This window comes from Amblyomma maculatum, chromosome 3 (genome assembly GCF_055883805.1).
Source record: "Amblyomma maculatum isolate TAMU_Amacu chromosome 3, ASM5588380v1, whole genome shotgun sequence".
Lineage (NCBI taxonomy): Eukaryota > Metazoa > Arthropoda > Arachnida > Ixodida > Ixodidae > Amblyomma > Amblyomma maculatum.
Window position 1 is genome coordinate 90943999 of NC_139346.1, and position 8399 is coordinate 90952397.

General features: G+C 46.8%; 1 non-coding gene across 1 annotated transcript; it reads right to left on the minus strand.

The window, feature by feature from the left end:
* Nucleotides 1-5542: 5542 nt before the first annotated feature.
* Nucleotides 5543-5614, minus strand: TRNAW-CCA (transfer RNA tryptophan (anticodon CCA)). Its single transcript has one exon. It is a non-coding gene; the product is annotated as a tRNA-Trp (tRNA).
* Between the last annotated feature and the right edge of the window lie 2785 nt (nt 5615-8399).

An 8399-nucleotide genomic window follows, 5' to 3' on the forward strand; every position in this document is an offset into this window, starting at 1 on the left:
AATGGGCAAGGTTGCATCTATGCTACTACCATTGCACTTCTCACAAAAAAAAGAAGAAACCACAAGCCCCATTTGCTTTGGCCAATCATTTGATGAAACTAACAGAGACAGATGTTGCACACCACAGACTGGTCGTCTCACAACATATCTGCATTCGTTGGATTTCAATTTTATGCCTTTCTACTTAGCTTCAACTGTTGCCAGCATTACTAGTCACCCATCTTTTGTGAAATATTTTTTACGCTGTTCAGATCAGCATCCTTGTTAACAGTGGTCTCGGGCATTCTCGATGCCATCATTTTCACATCTTCCTCACCTAGAAGAATGAAGAAAATGACAAGCCTTGAGCAGACAAAAAATTATGCAGCCACCTAATCTCCTCCTGTAAGGGTATGATGCACCAGTGTTAATGGCTCTTGTCTGCAGATCCCACTCTAGATTCCCATTCATTTACATGCCCTTTGCTACAAACCTAATCACTAATTCCTTAATTCATGTCTCTGTTATCTCACACTTACTCATTAGCATATGGTCATAGGCTGCCCTGTTATACGATAGACAACCAGGCGTTGACCTCTGTAAGCCTCGCATTAGCCAAACTGTACAAGCATGCCTTCATGGCCTAGGAGTAACCTTTCTTACTCGAAGCTGAAGCGTCCCGGAACAAATTTCAAAATATAACTTTGTAAGCTCGAGTTAACAGCTGCTGCCATGTCGTGTGGCCTTGTGACAATTGGCTCGTGGTACTTTTGGCTTGTGCGTAGGGTCTGTCTGTTAATCATGGTGGCTAATATGCATGAAAAAGACATTTTTGCACAAACATTGGTGGCAAATCGTGAAGTGGTGCACTGCAGATTCTGAAATGTATACCTATATGCATGCAAGGGCGGCATCATCTCATAGCATAATCAAGAGTTCTGTCGGTACCTGCAGTTACATGGCACTCCAATGCCCATTAAAAGACCACCTCAGACAGTGGTTGTTGTTACCACAAGACCTGTTCTAACAGCGTGCTGGCACCATTCCACTGAGCGATGGACATATATATGCATACCTTAGATAGCTCATGATTATGGGTCTTATTTATTTCTATGACTTTCAAGGAGTTCCTGTCGTCAGGAGCCCTACACTTTATGAAAGCGGGACAGCTGCCTTGAAAGGTGATGAAAAGAAATAACCAGGTTACCTTACCACAATGTTAAATTACAGAGGGTGAATATGCTGCATGAAGGTACCAAGAAGCTTGTACAAAGAAAATTGAAAGCGAAATGGCAGGATTTTTGAAACACTGAAATAAACAACAAACTGGGCTTTGTCAAACCCGTCATTGAGGAATGGAAATCATGCAGTCGTCAAAAACACATCATGGAGTACATTTTAGGTCATGTTCACAAAAGACACACCCACACCTGACACGCAGCTTCATACTTATGAAAAATGACAAACCAATATGCAAGGAGTGTGGATATGAACTAACAATAAACCATATCTTACTCACATGTGTGCCAGACTCGAGAAAATAAAAGGAAAACATTTTGTACAATTTTGCAACATCCCTTTCCATCCCGGCATGATCCTAGGAGAGATTGCACTAGTCCTAATTCTCTGCATTTTTGGTTTTCTAAAATGAAGCAACGTTCCTGAACAAGCCACATCCTAAAAAACACTAGTCATTACACACAAAATAAATACATTAAACCTTATTCTTGGTGCATGACAGAATTAGTCGCTTATGTACCATAAAAGTCAACACAACGCTTATAAGCTTTCGGTCTGGTGTGGTCCTTATTCACGTGACAGCACTGTCATGCGGGTCTAATGTCCCAGTGATCGGAAAGTGACCTTTTCCAAATGCTAGCATAAATTTAAATGCTGTGAAGGCGATTCTAAGATCTCTAAAGACGCGCGGGTGTTTGGTTTTGACTAGAGTACTCAAGTGTTTTATCAGCGTCCACCTGATTTGTTTGTTGGAAAGCCTGTAGTGACAGTGCTAAAGAGAAGACATTTTTGAACAGTGCGTTTCTGAAAGCGTTGCTTTACAATACGGGGCCCACAAAGCAGCTGAATACCAAACGCCGCCTAGGTAGGTTTTCTAGCAAGACAGCGGTGTAGCGTGAAAAATCGCTCCGCCGGACCAGCGCTGACCGCGCACTTGAAAGGCGAACTGTTCGAACTTTTAGCTACTGACCACACCTGAAACACTGAGTTGTGCATGGTCAAGTCAGAAATTTTCCACTGAGCACTGGTAGCTATCGATTTCGCGCCCAATATTATGAAACTCCGTCCTCTCTTCGATCATTGATACGTCCACAGCGGAGCATTTATGCTCATCAGGGTTGGCCAGCCGTGGGAACACGGATGCGTGGTTGTAGCAACGATCGCTTGCATGGCACTATCTGCACAAATCCAAGAATCAGCATTTGCAACGAAATGTGCAGCACACATTTTCTACCGTGTACCGAAGTCCGGCGACGCATGCATATCTCCCGCGCTCGTTTCAAAGCTGCGGCCGTTCAACGTCGGCTCACGCTAACCTCGAGCATGCGGGCGTTTAAACTACATGTACGCAAACTTCAACGATGAGAAAAAGATGAAGGCTGAGTACTTGTCTAGACTTCCCCTAAATACCAAAAAAACAGTGCCGTTTGTAAAGAAGTGGATAATCCGCGCTTCTGGCTTTCCGGTTGTACACTCATGTATTGCGGTGAAGCGGGTCTTCGCCTCGACGAGTCGAAGTGCAGCTTGCCGCTGTAGCAGCGTAGGCCTCTAGTAAATTCGGCATGTCTTTTTCCACGGCTCTGAGGTAGAATCTAAAAGAAGGTTTAACTAGAAACATCCTATTTCTGTCTGCATGTGAAGAACGAGCATAATGGCTTTTGACATACAGGTACGCTTGTACGGCCGAATGTTCTGCACGGCGAGCTGTGTGTGTTCTGCCGGCGCTCAATCTTCGGAGGTCGATGCAGGATCTAAGGCAGCGTAAATGCTAGGAATAGCTCGCTCGCATTACGGGCAGATCGAGGTGATTGTTTAGTTCAAAAACTCGTGAATGTGCGTGTCTCGGTGCCATGGCTTGCGGAGCTGGTGCAGTACGTCGCATCCCCTGCAGCTACGTGCGTGACAAGCGATGCTTGCCGTGCACAATCCTGAGTGAAGAACGTGATCTATGTTAGAATGGATGAACTTTTCGTAGCACCTCATCGGGAGTCGCGGCTAACTGATATCATAGCGTAGCAAGTGGAATGCGAACATATGCGTTCGACGTGCATATAGGAGGAGCCTTGCGCTGCCCAGGGGGCGCCGCGAAGATGATGATGATGATAGTGTTAGCTAGTCCCTTTGTAACGGGTGGACACCAGATTGGTGTCCCAGCTAATAAAAAAAAAACCCACACACACACACACACACACACACACACACACACACAATTGTCTAAAGAGACATCAACTAAGAAGGTCACACGCAGCACTTCACCTGGACACACCTCACAACCGCGCCTGCCCACACCACACACTCACACCCCCACACCCGGCCCAAACTTAATCACAGTTGGCGAACTGCACTCCACCATCCGGCGAGCCTTCTCGTCGTCGCCGCAGTTGCTTTAAGCAATGCTTTGTCAGCGGCCGCGCTATCTCCGGCGGCGCCGTCCACTGTTGCGGGTGGGGTTGAGGGGAAACCGAGCGGATGGATGGATGGAATATAGGAGCGTCCCTTTTGAAACGGGGTGGTAGCAGTAGCTATCATGCTCAGCTAGCGCCGTCCACCCCTACGGTGCTAAAAAGCGCCCCCTAAGCGTCTGCTGGGTAGTACAAATCACCGGCGTCTGCATTCGAATCACAATAAAGCCGGTCGTGATTAGAATGCATGTAGTCAGTATGGATCCACCGCTTTAATTTCTATTATGTATGAATTACAACGAATTTATGGCACTGAAAATTCATCTAGGGCTGTCATGACGTAACAAAAAAAAGGCAATAAATAATCCAACGTCAGGCAATATTTGACATGCAGCAATTGGAGGCGAAGTCTCGGCGCGCTGCCAGTCGATATAGCCAGGCGATAGTCGCGCGAATTCGTGAAGCTCTACGAAAGATTTACACGCATCTGAGCTGAAGCAAGTGAATACAAGAAACCGCGACACAGATATAGTCAGCGTAAACAACCCCCCTGAGGTACAAAAAGTCATTTCGATGGGCACCTCGAGAAGGGTGCATAGGCCGTTGGGGTCATCGTTTGTTGGGGTCGTTGGGGTTTGCGTTCAATGCATGCATGTGATTTTGTAAGTTGATCCTAAGCTGGTTTTTGCTTCTTACGCACCGTGTAGCTAATAAGTCACACTAGTAATGTTTGTAAATACAATCCATGTACTGGAAAGTCCCACAGAAAGCTGAAGCTGGGACATGCAGAAACGTTCGAATTACACCGCGGCAGGCGCTTGTGTTCGTCATTAGGTGCAGATATCAGAAGGCACGCTGGCCTCGTTTCACTGCTCAACTGCTAATCAGTTCAGTTCAGTTCAGTCGTTCAGTCGTGTCCGACTCTTCGTGACCCTATGGACCATGTCACGCCACGCTTTCCGGTCTCTCACTATCTTCCTAACATCACATAACTTCATCTGCAGTGCCTCGAGGATGCCATCTAACCATCGCGTTCGCTGCCTACCCCTTCTCCGGCGACCCACAACCTTTGCCAACATCAAATCTTTCTCCAGCGACTCCTATCTTCTCATCAGGTGACCCAAGTAGCTGAGCGTTAACTTTAGAATTTGACCCTCCAATGAGCAGTCAGGGTTTATGGTCGACAATATCGACTGATTTGATCTTCTGGCAGTCCAAGGAACTCTCAAGAGTCTTCGCCAGCACCACAATTCAAACGCGTCAATTCTTCGGCGGTCAGCCTTTTTCACAGTCCAACTCTCGCATCCATACGTCACAACTGGAAAGACCATAGCACGAGTTATACGGGTCTTGGTTGGCAGACTAATGTTTCTGCCCTTTACTAGGCGGTCAAGGCTAACCATTGCTCTCTTTCCCAGAAGCGGGCGTCTCCTAATTTCATGGCTGCAGTCTCCTTCCGAGGTAATCTTGGAGCCGAAGAAGAGAAAATCTGTCACAGCTTCCATTTCTTGTCCCTTGATGCTCCAGGACTTGATAGGGCAAGACGCCATGATCTTTGTCTTTTTAATGTTCAGTTTAAGCCCAAACTTCTCACTCTCTTCTTGTACGCGCATCAGTTCGAAACCCACCGCCGGACACCCACCGGTAAAAATGGGTACAAGCGTCCCCGGCCTGGCCCTCGGCTTTTCCAGGGGTGTTCGTTTGGGAGAAGCTCCGTAAACCCCGCTGCGCGCCCCTCCTCCGCAGTGGGCCCAAACCCAGTTTCGAACCTCGCAGCCTGCAAAGGTGGTTCTGTTTCTCTTGCAAAGGTACTTCCTTTGAGGCTCACCTGAAGTGCTCCCTTAGAGCCTCAGCTGCAGCAGTCCTAAAAAAAAGGGGCCACATAATGGGCTGTTGCCGCGCAAGGCGGCGGAGAAAAACTGTGACCCGGACGTGATTCGAACACGCAACCTTCTGATCTGGAGTCAGACGCGCTACCGTTGCGCCACCGAGTCTTCTTTTTTTTTTCCTTTATTTCCTGACCGAGGACGTACAGAAAAAAGACACATGTTGTCTTTGTTGTTGTCGACTCGGTGGCGCAACAGTGACAACTTCATCTATGTTATTGTTGCGCCACCGAGTCGACAACTGCTAAAAGCCTTTGATTTATGTACTTGCAGCTCTCGAGCCAGAGCTTTTGCCTGTTGGGGGCAGTGGGGACTTTGCATATTTGGATTAAGCGCTCTATCAGATCAAGAACGTGCGGTGCATGACCGAAATGCCATGGTTGGCTGCTTAGTAATTATATACCCCAAATGTCGTCTATTACTGTTTTCTCTTGAAAGTGAATGGCTACTTTCATCGAAATAGAACACGTTTTAAGTAACCTCTAGTTTATCGTCTTCACCTTTCGTTGCTTGACGTACGCGCGTGCAGTTCTTACTTACACAGCTGCCGAAAACAGTAGCATAACGGACGGTTCCGTTCTCGATCACAGATAAACATATAGCTGTACTCTATATAATTTCAGCTCTGAGCCGGCGCAGCGGGCAACTTAGAGCGAACGGCGTTTCTCTAACCAGTGCATGCATGCACATGACCGCCCGTACCAATCGCATCGTAGCCCCGTTCCGTTCGGCTTGAAAGAGAGCAGTAGAGATGAACAAGGAAATTGTTAACTTGTCCATGGCACCCTACGACGCAAGCTAAAATAGCAGCGACAGTGTGTCGGGACGGATGGCACACGGCAAGATCAATGCCGCATGCTTTGAACACTTCGCCGGAAGGCAACCGCAGCGCTTCTTCTTTCTTTTTTTTATTGTTAGACCACTGGTGGTTAACAATGATGTCTATGATACGTGACGACTCTTTGCACGCTCACGAAGCGGCAAAAGGAAGCACGAATCGACGTAGAAAGCCTGCGAGATACGCGTTGCAGCATAGGCAGAGCCGCCGTTGTACTACCCAGTCAGGCTGTTCTTGGCCGCCAAGAGGCGGCGCCACCCTACTCAAAACTCTAGCGCAAGGTCCCTTATATCGACGTCCGCCGTATTTTTACGAGAATCGAATGGGTGAGTGAGTGAGTGAAAAAACTTTATTGAGGTCTTTTGGTTAGTCTCGGAGAGTCTTCCTGCAGCCGCTTCTTCGCCACCGTTGAAGACTCCTTAGCACGGGTGGGTTCCCTCATTCCAGGGCTCCACTGGTCCTGGCTACCTCGCATGCGTGCTGCACCAATGCCCTTTGGGCGGTGAGCTCGCAGCTGGTTAGCAGGCCCTCCCAATGCTCCGCACTCGGGTTAGTTTGTTTGTGGAAAGTGTAGTTGTGTTTACATTCCCATGTGACGTGGTATAGGGTCGGACTGTCTCCGCATCAGGGGCAGCTATCTCTATACTGTGTGGGAAACATTTTGTTTAGAATGTATAAGTTGTGGAAGGTGCCAGTCTGCAGTCTTCTCCAGCTGGTCGCTTCTTCTTGTGTGAGTCGCTTGTGGGGCGGAGGGTATTTTAACCGGCTGCCTCTGTAGTGATTTAAAATATCTGGGTACGTCGGACGTACCTTTAGACACTTCGAATAAATTTATCAGGCTATGCAGTGTTCCTTTGAAAGCTGTAAACAGATGTAGCGCGACCTGACGTGAGTGCATGGCAAACTGTTGGCTAGAGATTCTATCAAACGCTTCTGTTTTCGTTTAGAGCAAAAGAGGCACCGGCGAAAATTAATGGCGCATCTCAGATTCAGAGTAAGGAACAAAATTTACGCATATAGTTAAAATTGCCGTTGTCTAGTCGAGTGAGCTGTTCTAGCTTCGTTTGAAACAAATCATTCGGTTGAAAGACAGAATATGTATATGTAGTCTCGCGACTGACGCACGTACGTGTATAACAGACGTAGTCGGTTTAATACATAAGCAGCAACTTTTAATCTAGGAAATGGGCATTGAAAAGAGCGGCAAACAATAAAAAAAATTGTCCTCAAAGTTATACATTGTACTACATATTCATCTATTCATCAAAACGTGACCTGCGGCTAGAAAGTTCAGTCTCAATCTTCCTGGACGGTTTGTACGTGGCCTGTGATTCCTGTCTGTCGCTTTCTTGGCATAATTGACAAGAAGGATTCTGATAAATTTTTCAGATATCAAAGAAGCGGACCTTATAAACTGCTAATTCCTTCAGGGCAACTCAGCAATGGTGCATTCTCAATTGCGCTGCTTGAATAAAGATTTGAAGTACTTCGAGAGCATTTGTGTGTAGTAGATCTACAATTTTTTTTTTTTTTTCAGAAAACCTTGTCCAATAGGGCAATAAACACTGGTTTCGGATAATGCAGTGCACTAGAATTCTTGTCCTCTTAGAAGAGTGTACATGGGGCTGCTTCTCTCGCTAGTTTCAAGAAAGATAGCGCAGCGACACACCCGAGGTCACTGATTAACTTATCAATATATCCATCAACGTAAGCTAAACCGGAATATGACAGTAATGGGATGGCAGGAGATGCCACCTTCATTTTCTCGGTTACTGATTGTGGCCAAGCAGAAATGATTTCTTCGGCATCGACGAAAACTGCCTTGATTTTGCTCCAAGGTGAAACGTCCATCTTGACAATGAGATCAATTGTTGCTGTTACGGCCCTATAGCATCTAGCATGTCGTTCTCTCCGCACATTAGCCTTACTTTCCCTAAGAGATCCTCAATGGGGCCACTATTGAGTTACCTGGTGAGGACGGAGCCGACATCTTTCCCCAGGAGGCATTCTACCGCTTGTACACTAGACTCGTGATGAACAGCATTTCTTAAAATG